Source organism: Mytilus galloprovincialis, chromosome 3 (genome assembly GCF_965363235.1).
Source record: "Mytilus galloprovincialis chromosome 3, xbMytGall1.hap1.1, whole genome shotgun sequence".
NCBI lineage: Eukaryota > Metazoa > Mollusca > Bivalvia > Mytilida > Mytilidae > Mytilus > Mytilus galloprovincialis.
The window spans coordinates 65,637,340-65,655,248 of record NC_134840.1 but is presented as its reverse complement, the minus strand read 5'-3'; the positions used below and the strand labels follow the sequence as shown (position 1 = coordinate 65,655,248).

The window sequence follows — 17,909 nt, the reverse complement described above, 5'->3', positions numbered from 1 at the left end:
TATGCTGGTGCCGCTGGGATGTTGCTACACAGAAATGGAAAATTGACTATAGGAAAATTATAATCATCGCGTTTGTCATAAATTTTGGTATTCAACCTATCAGTAGTCATTTCGAGAAAAAAGGTCTAAATATGAAACAGATTTAGCTGTACATTTGTCGGTAGTATCTTTAATATCAATTCACTAGGATATATCAAATGTAAGTGATCACTGAAGCTATTATTATTAAGAGACAGTACATCATCAATATACTGAAAGGTGAAATTGAAAGACTCGGCTAATTTCTTTTCTCCTTTCTGTACAAGCCTTTGGATAAATTCTGCTTCATAGGAATACAAAAACAAATCTGCAAGTAGAGGAGCACAATTGGTACCAATTTCAGTCGAGCTTTAAGTTTAGTATGTGGAAAAGTGGTATAAAGAGTTGAAAAATCAAAGGATTTATGTTGGTACAATGTTTTAATGATTGAGATTGTAATTTCACCAATAATTCTTTTGAATTTTTTCAGTATCCACATCTGATTAACACCACTTATTGAATATGCCGTTTCGGAATATTTTTGAAGTCCTTCTCTGACTGCAGTGAGTATGGCAGTTAGAACTCTAGAAAGGGGTTTAGTGAAACACTTGGAAGAACCTGAAAAATACCTTTCTTTATAAGGATTCTTGTTTTACTTTAAACATATTTTATTGTTCGAAACAAATGGATTTGACACAATTTTTTCAACTTAGTTCCGTCTTCTCCATAATATACATGAATATACATTATATTTATATAGCACATAACATAAATTTGTAATTTTCAAATAAGCATGAAGGCATGAAAAATAATTGAATAAATCACAACTATTGTTATTATAATATTTATACACAAAAATTTTTATAGAAACGGCTCAATGGATATCAAACGTTCTTATTTTGAATAATCAAACACACACAAACGATCGGTCTAAAGGGAAAACACCTACTGTTACCGGTGTGTTTTTTAATGACTTTCTATAATATTTGCCTGTATAAGTTGTAAAAAGTAACGTGCAATATTGTGAATATATATTATTGTGATACGGACATTAAATTCTGACTTTAAAATACGGATAAGGGGATGACAAGAACATAGATTTAATGTAAGTATCGTTTTTGTATTAACTTCAATAATTGGAAATCCATTGAGGCGAAACATTATGTAAACCGTTATGAACAACAAATCAACAAAAAAAGGATTCCTGTGAAGGTTAGGAATCTAATATAAGGATGGAAGATCCTGGTATTCATCCTTTGTATTAACACCAAAGGAGATAAGAACCGATTTGTGGTTTTCCCGGATCCCCTGCTTCGTAAGCGTACTTAGTGTATATGTAGTACTTCCAAGTGTGTTATTTATCCCGAGTTCCTCAATCAGACAGTCAAAGTAGTGTTTCCTGCAGCTGGAACGACAACATATTTGTCATGGTGGCAGGACAACTCCTCTATGACCTGAGGGTCTTTAAAGATGGAAGGAGCTTTGGTGCTGATTGACCCTCTAAGCTTACTTACTTTTATCTGAATCAATAACCTCACTGATTTTACCACTCCGAAAGAGTGTCAACTTCAACATGTTCTCTTTTTGACCAGTCTTATGCATAACCCTCAACAGAATCCTTTAGAAGTTTGAATTTCCGCTTCCAATTGATTGGCTGTGGCTCTCTGTATTTCGGACCCTTGGACAAAAGTGGTCTCAACTTGTAGTTATTAACTATGTTTAGGTCTCCAGAAATTATATGGCCAGCAGGATTATACACGAAATTGGAATGTGAACAGGCGCAATCAGGTGGTTTAGCTTTGAAGTCATCAATATTTAGTTTGTGCAACACTTTGTTGTGATAAGAATGTTAAGATGCAACAGGGTTTGTGTAGGAATACGATACTATAGGAGCAGAGTGATCCTTAAAGTAAGAAGGAATGATTCATCTCAAAATTTCAGAGTAGATATATTTTGACCTGATGATACAATATACAAACAAAGCAAGCAACATAACCAAAGTTTTGCTCTACATGCATTAGGTAATAAGCTGTGATGATGTTATCCTTATAGGTATGTGCGACGAGGTGGAACAATTGATATGTTTTGTAAAAATTGCAGCGTTGGATCTAATATAAAAAAAAAAAGATGTGATATGATTGCCAATGAGACAACTGTCCACAAGAGACCAAAATGACACAGAAATTAACATGTATAGTTCACCATACGGCCTTCAACAATGAGCAAAGCCCATACTGCATAGTCAGCCATCAAAGATGTCTCATTTGGCACTCATACCTCATCTTCTTATTTATATATACAAAGCACGTTTTAGAATAAAAATAATAGGTAATATGGCACCAAATGTGATCCAAAGGCTTTAAATATTGGAGATATTTCACATACGTCAACATGACAGCAGCCAGGTATATTTTGTGATAAAATTAGCAACTAACGGACTTTATCGATGGATGAAGCTATATAAGATGTATTTAGCTATATACCGTACCCGCTCAGTGGAGGATCCAAAGGGGGGTGACGTGAGTTGGACTCTCCTTTTTTTGAACGATCAATGCATTTAAATGGACACAATTTAATCGTGCTGCCGCTACCCTATGAAACAATCTACCTGTACAAATTCGTCACTCTAAATCTGTTCAGTGTTTTAAAAAACAATTGAAGACATATTTTTACAGACTTGCGTTTAATAAGCTGTTATCTTTATTCTTATTCCTTTTATTTGAAAATGTGCTGTGATTTTTGTTTTTTTGTTTTCTTCGTACAATTTTTATTCTAGCAAAAGTTTTCATGACCATTTCAATTATTTATTATAATCTTTCTGCTAAATTTTTAATATATTTTCGCTTTCTATGTTTTAATTTTATTTTTTTTTGTACTTATTATTGATTTTAATTCTATTATTTTTCTATCAATATAATTATTTATGTTCATATATCTTTCATATATACGTTTTTAGTTCTTTTAAACATAACATTTTTTATTTCATTTTGTTTTGTGGTTAACTTAATATATTTTTATCATGTATATATATATGTAAAGCGCCTTAGAGTGATTTCATTGTTATATAGGGCGCTATAGAAATTTTTACTATTATTATTATTACATGTAGTTGGACCCCCCCCTTTTTTTGTCCTGGGTTAGGACCCGACCCCCCTTTTTAAAATGACTGAATCCGCCCTGCCGCTTTCATAACACTTAATTTTAGCATAATGAATATTATGATGTTCTTACTTTCAGTTCAGGTCCTGATAAATTTTACACATCCAGTACAGAAAGAAGTGTTTCAATGAAAGTTTTCGTGTTTTTCTAGGCAGAAATGATTTTGGAATGACATTATACAGGTTTAAAAGAGCTCAAAAAATTTCATAGTGGACAGTGGTCATTTCATCTGAAATTTCACTGTTTCATGTCGTAAAATTATTGCACAGGTACAATGAATAACAATTGAAAAAACCTGTTCAACAACTTTAACAGGGCGAAAAAGAAAGTCGAATAGTCGAAAAAGCCCGTAAACAATACTTTTTTTAATCTGAGCATGCAAATTAAAGATTATGCTATACATTTTACAATAATCACATTTCGCAGAACAAAAACATATATTTTGAGAATCGGTTGTAGTAAACTCGTAGTAGCCCACAATGCAATTGTAGCTCATTGAGTCGATTGGTTAGTTTTTCAAGGCCGTATTGGCCTTGTGTTTTGGAAATTACTATGCAGATATATTCTGACGTAAAGAAATCTAGAGTTCTGGACCTGTTAATGTCAGATATTGGATATTGTTTATAGTGTACATACGCCTAGGTGAGCGAAACAGGCATTTTGAACCTCTTGTTATATCGATTAAACTACTCATTTTATAGAAAATGTTTAATCATAGGAATTGAATATCCAAATGTACTGCTATCAGGCACTGGTGTTGTAGTTCAATCTTTAAGAGAAAATATCATACCGTTAAAAACAGATCTGTTACTACCGTACCATATCATATTTATCATTAAACAAGCAGTAAGGAAAACTCATTTTCTTAAGTTGGCTTCAGTTAAAATGATACATATGTACTCAATTTCATGTTCAACGACTACGACCTCAGACGGAAGTACATATAAGATAGCACGAATATTCAAAATAATATTTTTCAACAATTATTTTCTGAAGATAAGCATGTGACATCTGTGTTGTTTTTTTTAAACCAGTCCTCAGTTTCCCTTCTCACTTTATATTATGATATTATATCTTGCAAAAAGTTTGACTTACCTGCTGGACATATAACTTGATCACAGAAGTTACATCCATTTGTTTCAGTTACTCCAAAACAAAGACTTGATGGACAAGGTTTGCCATATGGTACGTCTTCTTCACACAGAACAAAATCATGACAATTTGTTGGATGTGGATGAAAACGTCGTGCGTCAGTTTGATTTTTGCAAAAGTAAACTGCAAATATCAATATATAGATATTATTTCAAGTATGTCATGTCTCTGGAATAAAACCAGTAAAATAACAAAATAATTATTCAAACAGAATTAAAGAAATTCATAAAAAATTAAAATTTTTTGAAACGAAATAGTCAATCATATCAACCGTCTTTGATAGTGAAATAAAACATCATGATAGAAACAAAAGTAAATATATATAGGAGGAAAAACAAAATATAAAAAACATACAAATATCCAAGTGTCCGATGCCACCATTGTGTTTTATGCTATTTTGCACAGTTTTAACTTTAAAAACCTTGATTTGATATATTTCGGAGTTTAATATGACATCCATTATCACTAGTACACATAGTTTTAGGGGCAGCTGAATCATGCCCCCAGGTGCGGGATTTTCTCGCTGCATTGACGACATATTTGTGGCCCTCGGCTGCTATCTGCTTTGTGGTCGGGTTGTTGTCTCTTTGACACATTCCCCAATGTCAATCTCAATTCTATTATATACACTTAGTTTTGATACATTTCATTTGATACGTATATGGTTTACCAGACCATATGTTCATAATATCCTACCAATATATGAGAGGTGTGGTTTGCGCTTACAATATTCATGTTGCTACTATATCAAAGTTTGTAATAGGTACGTGTATAGTCTTTACTGATTTAATTACTTTTTTGTCACATATTTAATTAACCTTTCCGGACTATTGGTTTGTGCGAATCATAACTATGAATATGCTAAATTTTAATTTGTTATACATATTTCCTACTTTCTTCTTTCATAGTTTTCACAGTTTTAATGAAATGGATCAAGACTGTTTACTATTCGGTATATTAAAGCTTATTGAGGTTTTCTGATGCCAAGTTCTCTTTTTGTTTTATAATTTTCTTTTTTTTTTTCTTTTTCTTTTTGACCTACTTGTTCTGTCTTAAACCAACTCTAAATAATAGAGAGTCACCTTTGTATCTCTCATATTTAAATGTACAGCATATCACAGTAGTTTCGTTGATTGAAGTTTTGTACAACTGCTTCTTAGTTCACACCAAACATGATCGATTATAAACTTTAGAAGGCACAATTTGTATTGGCATATGAATATTCTGCTTTAATACTTGTAATATTTAATAAGGGTACAAAATTATTCCTTTTTTTAGTTTAGTTTTGTTCACACATGTGCATGCTTATATAATCATATATGTAATTGTAAAAATATATTTTCTCTGTAACTATGACATGTAGTTTGTGAGAATAAAGTTCATTCATTCATTCATTCCTTTTCACGTTTTATTTTAACTCAACGTGTAAGACCACCTAAAGTAGTTTACTCGATGAAAATTAGTTGAACGATTTAATCGCACATTATTTTTAGCTTTTCAATTATTTAAACTAGTGTTGGTCCAAACTGCTTTACATCCAATGGATCTATTTCTGTAAATCGTGTTATTCAAAACTCTTGAAATCCTGTGTTCTTGTTAACAGGTCAAGTCAATGCAAATAAAAAAAATGCAAATTTTATGAAATGAAAAAGCAAACGAGTCAAATCTACTTCATTCATAGTATTGAGTAGTCCCTTAAGTATCCCGCGCATCAGATATTTGACTGTAAACATTTCTGATGAACGTAAACGCTTTCTAGCTATTAGGACGCTTACATTGGTAAAGTTTTATTGAAATTTGTTTATCATGTTCCCTTGAAGTCGTATTCATGTGATATCTAAAATAATTTTTCGGTGAGTTTTGAACGAAGTACGATGTTGTATTCTCTTTTTTAAGGTTTTTTGCCTAATTATATTTATTAATTTTGCAATTAAATTGGACAAGAAAATTCGTACTTGGATTATTACATGAATATCCAAATTTTATCTGGCCGACAATAGTTTTCTATGTTGTGTTATGTGTACTATTGTTTGTCTGTTTGTCCTTTTCATTTTTAGCTAAGACGTTGTCAGTTTATTGTCGATTTTGAGTTTGACTGTCCCTCTGGTATATTTCGTCCCTCTTTTATCACTGACTAAGCTATATCAACTTAAAGGTAGAAAACTTCTTTAAGACATGTCTTTGTAAATACATCAAATGATAACTGATCATTTTTATAGATTTCTCTTCAGATTGAAATATTGCATCTTCCATAAATACCAAATGGTAGGTCAGATAAATCGTATTTGTTTGTGTGTTTTCTGTTATTATTCGAATGCAATATTATATATTAAAAAAAAAATCATTTTTTAGTTTGAATATTTCTTTTGGTATATTTTGCCTTTCTTAAAGCCATTTACGCTTGTATTGACCCCGAACATTAGTTACAATTGTTATATAATATTTTCAATACTTAGAAATAGAGTGGAAATGCTTTTAAATGGTTTTACTATTCCTTAGGTAATGCCTTACTGTTCAATGTTTACCTTTGAAAATATTCTTGAACAACTTACTCATTCTAAACAAGTCATTTTAGCTACAATGTTTAAACAAATAATGTTATGAAGTTGTGTAAAATTTTTTAGCATTGTTTACACGCTTTGTTAGCATTTCGATGTCAACTTACTGGATATTAGGGATACAGTATCATTGTTCGAGTAAACAAAAGACTCTTCAGTAAACAAATCATGCGTAACACTACATCGCATAGTAGCCCTGTCCATAGCAGCAGTAAAAACGAAACCAAATGTAACTGTTCGGATTATAGAACATGCCGTATTGTTAATGACGTCTTTGGAAGTATGCAAGTCTACATTCAACGTTGTAAATTCCGTATCATCTTGTTTCATCATTTCAATACTAATATCACCTGGTGGATATCCAACATTAATTATGCAAGAATGAAGTGAAAAAGTTCTATAAATCTCAAGTCCTTCGATTTGATCCGGATGTAGTTGCAAGGTTGCATCTCCATTTGGTTTACCTTAATGAGAAAAAAAAGAGAATAAAATCTTTACAAATAAAAAAAGCTGAACATGATAATTTCTTAAAATAAAGTAGCATGAAACGTTATGACTGTTGAAAAACTAAATGTTTAATTATATCTGCAATGTGATTAAGCACACTTTAATGTTATAATATTTAAGTAACAATGTAACCCCTTTGTGGTATGCTTCTTAATAAATGGGTTAAAAACCCTATTGGTATGTACTTTAAAGTGTTGAGTCAAAGATTTCAAGTTTAAAGTGATTGTAGTTTGCTGAACTTCCGGTTGTAATTTGTGTCATGCGTTCTTATGGCGATTTGAATAGTTCTGTTGTGTGCTTAATATACTAGTTGAGTTGTAGCTATCATTGCTATGCAATGCATTCATATCTAAATAGTTTCCCTACAGAAATATAAAAAAAAAAAAAAAATATCGGATATTATTTTCAAATGCTGTTCGTTGAAACATGCATTTAAAATAACGAGAAGATTTTCTATCATACAATTTTTTTTCCCGGAAACTATTTAAATTAAATGTTACCTTTATTCAATTTAAGTTCCTTATTATGAAGTAATTCACTAAAAGTGAAAAGATTTAACATATATCTGATTGTACTTGAAGCTTTGACTACGTGTAACTTCAATTTTTAGATACTTGTTGTCTTACATGTAAGTGGCCCCATTATGATCAGTCTCAACCTAAGACTAAACACAAGTGCGGTCTATTCCATCTTAGACTAATTCTGTCTGAAATTAGCACAAATGCTAACATTGTGAAGAATTTATTTTGTTTGAATGAACTAATGATGATAGTATCTGATACATATGCATGGTATTGTAAAAAAGTCGAAAATTACCGATTATGTCTGTTTTGTTCTCGCATCGTTGTAAAAATAACAGAATTTGATGGACTGTTATAAAAGTGAAAGGTTTACCGCTATAAAACCAGGTTAATCCACCATTTTCTACTTTTGAAAATGCCTGTACCAAGTCAGGAATATGACAGTTGTAGTCCATTCGTTTAATGTGCTTTATCCTTTGAATTTTTCATTTGATTGGGGACTTTCAGATTTGAATTTTCCTCAGACTTCAGTATTTTTGTGATTTTACTTTTAATTCATTTAAGCTCAAAGTTTATATTTGACAAAACAAATATGTAAATATGCTATATTTTAGGGACCAAAAAGGGGTCTACCCCTTTTGACAAAATGGTGTTATCGTTTTTGGCAACATCACAAGGTGACTTAAATTGTATAAAGGCAACAGTAGTATACAGCTGTTCAAACTCATAAATCCATGGCCAAAAAACAAAATCGGGGTAACAAAATAAAACTGAAGGAAACGCATTAAATGTAAGAGGAGAACAACGACACAACACTACAATGTAACACACATTGTATGCCTCTGGCAAAACAAACTGTGTGTTTTGTATTTTTTGTTCAAAGAAATAGCATGTCAATACATTCCATATTTCAAAAGGTCTGATTCCCTTACAGACAGGTAGATAGATGATTTTACACTTGTTGTCATCAAATAAGATCAATTGGTCCGCTGAATTTGCATTATAATACCTTATGAATAATTAAAACATGCAGGTGTACATACAGAAAAATATCACAACGAATAAAATATTATGTAATTAATAGCCTTTAAAAATTGCTGGAAATAATACAGCCATAAAAAGGATGATGCCTCAAGTGAATTATAAATACATTCTTGTTTGGAAAATATCATGTTTTAAAACAAATTCTATTTAATGACGACATACTTATTACGCTTAACTTTCCTTGGCCCTTTATCGTTAATCCATTGATATCTGTAACTACAGCAAATGTTCCCTCGTTCGTACATGACGGGTTTAGTACTGTTAGGTTGATAATATTATTTGATATACTAATTGATACAATTTCTTCCATTGCGAACATTGTGATACTATAACTGTCATCAATTGAAGCTAGTTGCTGAACATCAGTTGCTCCTAATTTCCAGTACGTTACGTTTATAACCGTAAACGTAGCTGTGTCGTTAAGATAACATGTTATCACAGCTGGTCCAGAATTCATTAAAGCAATGGTGTCGGTACAAAAAGTATCTGGATAAGAACATGAATGCCAATGAATTAAACAATGGTTACCGTATTGCACTATTTTAAGGAATAGAAAAATCACGATGATGCCTGCCATTTGCCTTAAAACCTGAATGGTTGACAATGTCATAAGGTATCCGCTGTTTTGTCCCCTAAATAACTTTAAAATCATGCTAATGGCATAAAAACTACAAATTTCATCCAATAAGATTTCAAACTCTTAGACTGCCACGTAGTGTTGTCATTTAAGCGGTATTTTAGCCTTGCTATATAAGCGGGCGGTTTAGCTAGCCATAAAACCATTTTCACCCCCATAGTTTTTCGTAGAATGACCTGTACCAAGACAGGAATAAGACATTTATTATCAAATTATCTGTTTCTGGGTATAATGGCGTTTGTTTTTGTTGCAGTTCAGTGTTTCTGTTGTTCTGTTGTTTTCCTCTTATAGTTGATGTGATTTCGTTGGTTTTATTTTATAACCGGAGGTTTTTACTCTTAATTGATTTATAACTACGGAATGGCGATATCCTATTCGTGCCTTAATTTACACACGTGCACAGTTATTGTCAGACAATTTATTTTTGTTAACACTTAAGAAATTACGAAAGAATAAAAAATTGACATCAATACTTATAAGTCGGAACCAAATTGGCAATGTCGTGGAAAGAATTACAAAACGGACGAAAAGAACAGTACAAAAAAAAAATACAAAAAAATAAAGACTGAGAATGATCTGTCATCCTCCTGAAGTGACAACGTTTGATGTTGTACACTACCAACAATTTGACTAGCGTTTACATGTACATTAAATGCCGCTATAAAAACAGTACTTTTAGGAAACATTACTAATCAGTACATTAAATGCCGCTATATAAACAGTACTTTTAGGAAACATCACTATTCAGTACATTAACTTTTATATCATTTTCAGTAATGTTGGGAAAAAGTTGATTACAGTACTGAAAATTACAGTCATTTTTCAGTACTGAAAATTTCAGCCATTTTTCAGTACTGAAAATTTCAGCCATTTTTCAGTACTGAAAATTTCAGCCATTTTTCAGTACTGAAAATTTCAGTCATTTTTCAGTACTGAAAATTTCAGTCATTTTCAGTACTGAAAATTTCAGTCATTTTTCAGTACTGAAAATTTCAGTCATTTTTCAGTACTGAAAATTTAATTATTTTACAGTACTGAAAATTCAATCATTTTTAAGTACAGAAAGTTGTAGTCAAATTCAAGACCTAATAAAAAACTCGGTTATGCTATCACAAGGGGCCCTATCACAAATATCATAAGCCCCAAGGGTGAGTTGGGAATAGAAATATACTCACTTGGTCCTGTTCCGATCGGCAGTAAAAAGCTTGTTAAAGTGGGGCGTCCGTCTGGCTGCGAAAGATGTATCAAATTTGCAGCTACGTCCTGTCAGAATGCATATATCGAGGTTTAATCCAATGCCTCGAGTAAATAGAGTGACAAGATCTCTGTTAAGAACCCTTGCAACAAATCTTCTTGTTGCATGGCAAAATTTTTGTCCCTTACTTATATACCTTTATTTTCCAGTGGAAGTCGAAATTCCCCCTGATCATCATCGGGATGGGCCTCTATTATTAAAAGACCTACTAGTACCTGTTGTATTTATTGTTAACTTGTTCTCGTCCAGAACCATCGTGAAATATTTGCCACTGGACATAAAGCAATCAACAATCAATAAAAATTAATCATCAACAAATATCATAAGTTGGTTTGGGATAAAAACAAGAATTTTATTTTAAAACTCCATGGCTATATTTAATCTTTCATTTCAACACATTAATACATTAAAGAGGATTCTTTTGATGACCTTTATGACCACATTCGTTATGTTCCTGTTTCAAGCCACGGCTTCTCATTTTTGATTGTTGTTATTTGTTGTATGTCATAACTGGTGTTATTGAATGTTTTTTGCGTAAACCAGTGCGGGTTTTTTTTCCCTGACGATTTAGTTTCGCTAGTTATCAAGATGACTTTTACAGCTTTCCATGCGCAATGATGTTTTCATTGATGATTTATGTGTAAGGCGGAAAAGGAGCTGTCATAAAAACAGTCAAATTCAATCACATTAGCAACAAATACAAAACTATCAGACAGGGGTCACCAATACAGTTTTTCAATATTAAGCAGTCAGCACCATACAAGAAGTTCTGAATAGGTCCGAGAGAAAAAAAAATAGATGTCATCTAGATGTAAAGCACAATGTCAGAATATCGTTCATCAAACTAAATGTATAACTACACAAAGACATATCTATAACATGACTTCGACCGACTTGGGACAGAGGTGCATATAAATATGGTGGGTTAAACCGATTTTGTCGACGTCTGACGTTGAACATTATGGTTATTTATATAGTATCCTTGTTCTGTTGTTGTTCGTTGGGAGGCATACCACATCTCCTTGTTTTATTAATAGAACTAAATATGATACCATGACAGTTTATTATCAGTAATAATTTAAAAGTAATTCAAAAGAATAAGTACACGTTTCAAGATATTTTTATAACATTAACCTTGGATCAAGTCAGGAACCTGTAGTCTAGTGGTTGTGGTTGGTTCATTTCGGTAATATTTGTTGTTTGTAAATTGTTTTGTTATACATGTACATTAGGCAGTTAATATTCTGATATGAATTGTTTCATATTCATATTTCACATGTTTAAACCTTTTATAGCGACTTTTACTCACTCTATGAAGGTCGTACAGTCGACTACAATTGCGTATATCTACCTAAAACTTCGGTGAATTATTATAGTTGTATCATTGAAAATTATAACAACATTCCTTATTTTTACCAACACTGATATTTTCTATTCAACGGCAAGAAAATAGAACTTTGCTTCGTATTGTTCTTTGTGTGGTTTTAATATAGCATAAGAATTTTGACAGCAGTAGATTTTGAATGAAAAGCTGGACTAATTTTTAGGGTAGTAAGGCAGAATCCAATTAAAATACATAATTCTAAATATGAAAAGAAATGTTAGTTAAATCTCAACAAAACAGTAACACTTCTACAAAAGATATTTCAGTCTATTACTAATCGGAGTCTTATTAGGTTTTCTTCATCTTTTACGTTACAAGTAAAAGAGTGTTCAAGTGCAAAAAAATGATTTTTTTTGTCCTTGACCTAAAGCACTTTCAAAATCACGGTTAGTGTAAAAGATCTAAACTACAGACAAATTTTCTACCTATGAACCCAAAGTGAATCGATCTATCACATGATTTTTTTTAATTGGAAATGAACAAAAATCGAGTCTTCACAAGAATTTAACAGTAACTGAACATATTGTAGATAATATTATAGAAAGTAAATATGACTTTTTTTGGTCGTGAGCATGTTTTATACAACCTATCGTTATTTCTTTCTTGTTGATCAAATTTCTTGGTCCTCAACAATTAAAGTCAGTCCTGTAAGCTCTAACCAATAATGTCTTAGACAAATACAACTTATAAGATGCAACGAGAATGCTCAAGCTGAAACGTTTCGCCTGCTTTTATATTCACGAATTATTTTATGCTGATAGACCAAGGTTAGAGTTTTAGTACAGGTGTCACAAACATCACACATTGTCAAAGATCCATGAAAATGAAGTCAATGTGAGATAAACCAATTTAAGTCAGAAAGACATGTATAGCTGACAATCATTATACACGCGTAATATAGTTTTTCTATTGCTTATCTCATACAAGAAACAGCCAAAACAATGAAAATTACATATTGACCAATGAACCATGAAAAAATAAAGTCAAGGTGACTCGTCAGATGACCCCTGCTAGACAAGACATTTAAATCATAAAATCATTTCATACACTATATCTAGTTTTATATACTAGTATTGCTAAAAGAAATAGACAAAAAAACTAAATTTAACATTGACTAATGACCTGTGCAAATTAGACAAATAATAGTTCACAAGACACATAGAAAACTAATGACTAAGCAACACGAATCCCACCATGGGTTTGATCTCGGGTGCTCCTGAAGGGTATGCTGATCCTGTTCCACATATAAATGTAGCACCCATCCTGTTGCTCATGTTATTACAAATCCGTTAAATAGTCCAATTCGGTAGTTCATTAATAGGTAAGTGGGAAAATAACATAATAAAAATAGAAATTTGTTTTCAAGCAGTTGCTTGACAATGAAAATGAGGTCAAGGCCAACAGACATAATACACATGTATAAGCCACAAGGTATGAAGCCTCCAGTTAAAGTCAATTACCATATAAAATATCAAGCTCAATACAAATAGCTAACGCCGTAGGATTGTTATCTGTATCTTTCGCATGTCACAGGCATGACAATAAAGCAAGAAGACAAGCAAAGTCATGTACATCGATGACTCGCATCCAGGATTTTAGTTGTATTTGTTGATCAACTTTGAAACAAATTACGCAGGGAAAAGGGTCTTACTTGCAAAAGACAGAACGAAAGATTTTTTTCTAATCCATTTATCAACTTAATATTCTAAAAATAATTTATTCAAACGCCTGTACCAAGGTAGGAACCTTCTCATTGCTTGTCTCATGTCCAAAAAAAACATAAAAAAAATCTTTGTTGATTTAGTTTTCATTCACAATGCAGAGCATGCTACATGTATCAAGTGTCGATGGTATGTTTCCCTTTTGATTTTTGTTTGGTGTTTTTTATCGATTGATTGTTGTCGGATACGAATGCGTTTTTTTGGGGGGGAGGGGGACAGGGACCCATTCCTCTATATGGAGCTACATGAATGGTGAAAGCATAAAATTTCTACATGTCACACAACATGGAAAGGACTATTTCAATGTTTTGTACTTAAATGTTTCATTTAAAACTAAATTTTCTCTTTTGGGACTTTATCTGTAATGTTCATACAATAATTTTAATTTAAATTGTATATTATTATGAACGAGCTTCTGGTTTTGAAAATATACACTCATGGCAAGTTATTATAGGTTCTTTCGGTCTCTTTAAAAATACACCACCACTGCATGTCTCTTACAGTTTTGTTTAAATGTTCTTCCCTGCACATAATTACTTATTTGTATGTTATATTCTTGTAGGATGTTGATTCAATGATAAAATCCTGTTTAATAAACCGTATTAGACTCTTGGAATTCTTCATTCTGTTGCTGAAATCTAAAAATAAAATTCAGGGTACAATTTTCTTAAATAATCATCAAATACTACGGTAACCTTACCAATCAGGGTTATTATTAAGGAATTTTAAGATGAGTCCATATATTTAGCATTTCTGACACGTGCAATGGTGAGATTAAGGATTTTTTGTGATTTATAATTTATCATTGCAGTCTCCATGATAAACTAGAACAAGATAAACAACAGTGCACACGCTGAAATATCTCGCCTTCTTTACTTATCATTGATATTATGTTGATAGTCCTAAGTATAAAGCTTTATTAAAGACTGTCACATAAACTTAACATTAACCAAGATAACTAAAAAAAGACCAATGAACCATGAAAATGAGGTCAAGGTCAGATGAACCATGCCAGGCAGACATGTACAGCTATGCTTCCATACACCAAATATAGTTGACCTATAACTTATAGTTTAAGAAAAACAGACCAAAACACAAAAACTTAACACTGAGCAATGAACCATGAAAATGAGTTCAAGGTCAAATTAAACCTGCACGACTGGCATATAGATCATAAAATATTTCCATACACTAAATATAGTTGACCTATGGCATATAGTATTAGATAAAAAGGCCAAAACTCAAAAACTTAACATTGACCACTGAACCATGAAAATGAGGTCAAGGTCAGATGACATCTGCTCGCTAGACATGTACACCTTACAATCATTCCATACAACAAATATAGAAGATCTATTGCATAAATTATGAGAAAAACAGACCAAAACACAAAAATCTAACTATAACCACTGAACCATGAAAATGAGGTCAAGGTCAGATGACATCGGCCAGTTGGACATGTACACCTTACAGTCCTTCCATACACCGAATATACTAGCCCTATTGATTATAGTATCTGAGATATGGACTTGACCACCAAAACTTAACCTTGTTCACTGATCCATGAAATGAGGTCGAGGTCAGGTGAAAACTGTCTGACGGGCATGAAGAACTTGCAAGGTATGCACATACCAAATATAGTTATCCAATTAGTTATATTAAGAGAGAATTTAACATTACAAAAAATATTAACTTTTTTTTCAAGTGGTCACTGAACCATGAAAATGAGGTCAAGGACATTGGACATGTTACTGACCAAAAGTTCGTAACATGAGGCATCTATATACAATTTGTGAAGCATCCAGGTCTTCTACCTTCTAAAATATAAAGCTTTTAAGAAGTTAGCTAACGCCGCCGCCGTAGCCGCCGCCGCCGGATCACTATCCCTATGTCGAGCTTTCTGCAACAAAAGTTGCAGGCTCGACAAAAATTTAATAATAACATTAACGGTACCAATTTTTCTGCACCAGATGCGCATTTCGACAACACTTGTCTCTTCAGTGATGCTCGTGGCCAAAATATTTAAAATCCAAAGCGTATATAAAAGATGAAGAGCTATAATAAGTTAACCCTTAAAATTATATCTATGAATATTTTTTAGTAATTGCTATAACATTGTTTTTATTATCCATAGTTCATGGATGGAGTATGATGCATGCACATATATAATTTTTTAAATTCTGTATTTTACTGATAAATATACTCACTTTTATAGTCAACATCACACTTTTACACTAACAGCAGCAACTGCAGGTGAGACACAGAGTTCTGTGGATTCATTTAGAAAATGTTCAATCTATGTATCCCTATGAAGATTTCTTGTTCCCTAGTTTGGTAAAATAGTTAAGCTCATTAGTATGCAGAGGAAACCAGTTTTTACAATTCTAGATAAGTTAACGGACAATGATAACGGATAAAAATTTATGAATATAGCAAAGTGGGCTAAAACAAATATGAAATAATATAAAATAAAATTTTGAATTAAAACCAAAAAGTATACAGATCTTGAGATCAATATAACAAAGAAGTGTGTAAAGTTTTAAGCAACAATCATAAATTGATTTTGAGATACAAAACAACCATTACCATGGCAACCATAAAAGAACCATTGTAGTAAAGTTACAGATTGCATAACAATATACCCGGAGACAAATTATTTTAAGTGACACAGTTTTGATGGCAACATCCAGTGGCGGATTCAGTAATTTTCATGAGTGGGGCCCCGCTGACTGCCTAAGAGGGGCCTCGCTCCAGTCAAGCTTCGGTGATTCCCTTTATAAGCAAGCAGGATTTTTTTCCCAAAAAGGGAGGCTGGACCCTCATCCCGAGTTATAATAATAATATAATAAAACTCATTAGGATTAAACCAAATTTCAATAAGGCGCTCTACATAAAATATCAACTACATAAATGAATAATTTACTTATATACAAATGTAAACAATAGATCTAAATAAACAAACTATAATTACAACAACAACCAGGTGCTCCGCAGGGCACATCTGTATACGACCGCAGTGGTGCAACCCTGAACGGTTGGAGAAAATTTGGTCACAATATTGAAGCTTCATACTGTCTGAATTTGGATTGTGATCGAATTTTTGTCATAATTAAGGTTTTTGTCACAAAATAAATGTGGCCAGAGATCTAACAAATCTACTATACAATACTGTGCAATTGAAGGCTTCTTCTTGAAATTTTTCAAATTTCGAATTTCGAAAATTTTTGAAAAAAAGGAATCCCTTAAAAAATTTAACCCCCCCTAAAAAAAACTTATTGAAACCCCCTTTTTAAGCAATAACCCTTCAACTCAATCCCATCATTTCCCTTGTAGTATGGAACCTTGTATTACGATTTCAGAGAGATTCATTCACCTAAACAATTTTTGTTTGGAAACTAGAAACATGCTTCTTTTTTGCCCTTTTTTGGCCCCACTAATTCCTACATATTTTGGACAATTATTCCAAAACTTTTAAAATCCTAGCCTCCCCTTTGTTATGTGGAACATTGTGGTACAATTTTAGAGAAGTCAATACAATTACACACAATTTATTGTCTTGGAACTAGAAAAATGCTGGCTTTTGGTCCCTTTTTGGCCCTTTATTCCTAAACTTTTGACACATAACCCCGTAAACGAATCCAAACCTTCTACTTGTGGGTTTAAACATTGTGGTACAATTTCAGAGCAAATGATATACTTATACACAAGTTATTATCCTTACTAGAAAAATCCTTGTTTTGGGCTTCTTATTCCAAAACGGTTGGACAACCATCCCCAAAATCGATCCGGACCTTCCTTTTGTGGTATTGACCCTTTAGAAAAAAAATCATTAAGATCTATTTTGTTAAACTAAAGAAACTGTCCGGAAACCAATTGGGCTTCGGACGACGCAGACGACAACGATATCATACCATTATACAATCCAAAAAAATGTTTGAGGTCCTATAAAAAAC

The 17,909-nt window shown here is 32.3% G+C and overlaps 1 long non-coding RNA gene across 1 annotated transcript; it reads right to left on the bottom strand.

Moving 5' to 3' along the window:
- Positions 1-726: 726 nt before the first annotated feature.
- On the bottom strand, positions 727-9,440 carry LOC143066527 (uncharacterized). The gene is made up of 4 exons (XR_012975648.1): positions 9,122-9,440; positions 6,995-7,351; positions 4,273-4,452; positions 727-1,417 (listed from the first exon to the last, which is right to left on the bottom strand). It is a non-coding gene; the product is annotated as an uncharacterized LOC143066527 (long non-coding RNA).
- Positions 9,441-17,909: the final 8,469 nt, after the last annotated feature.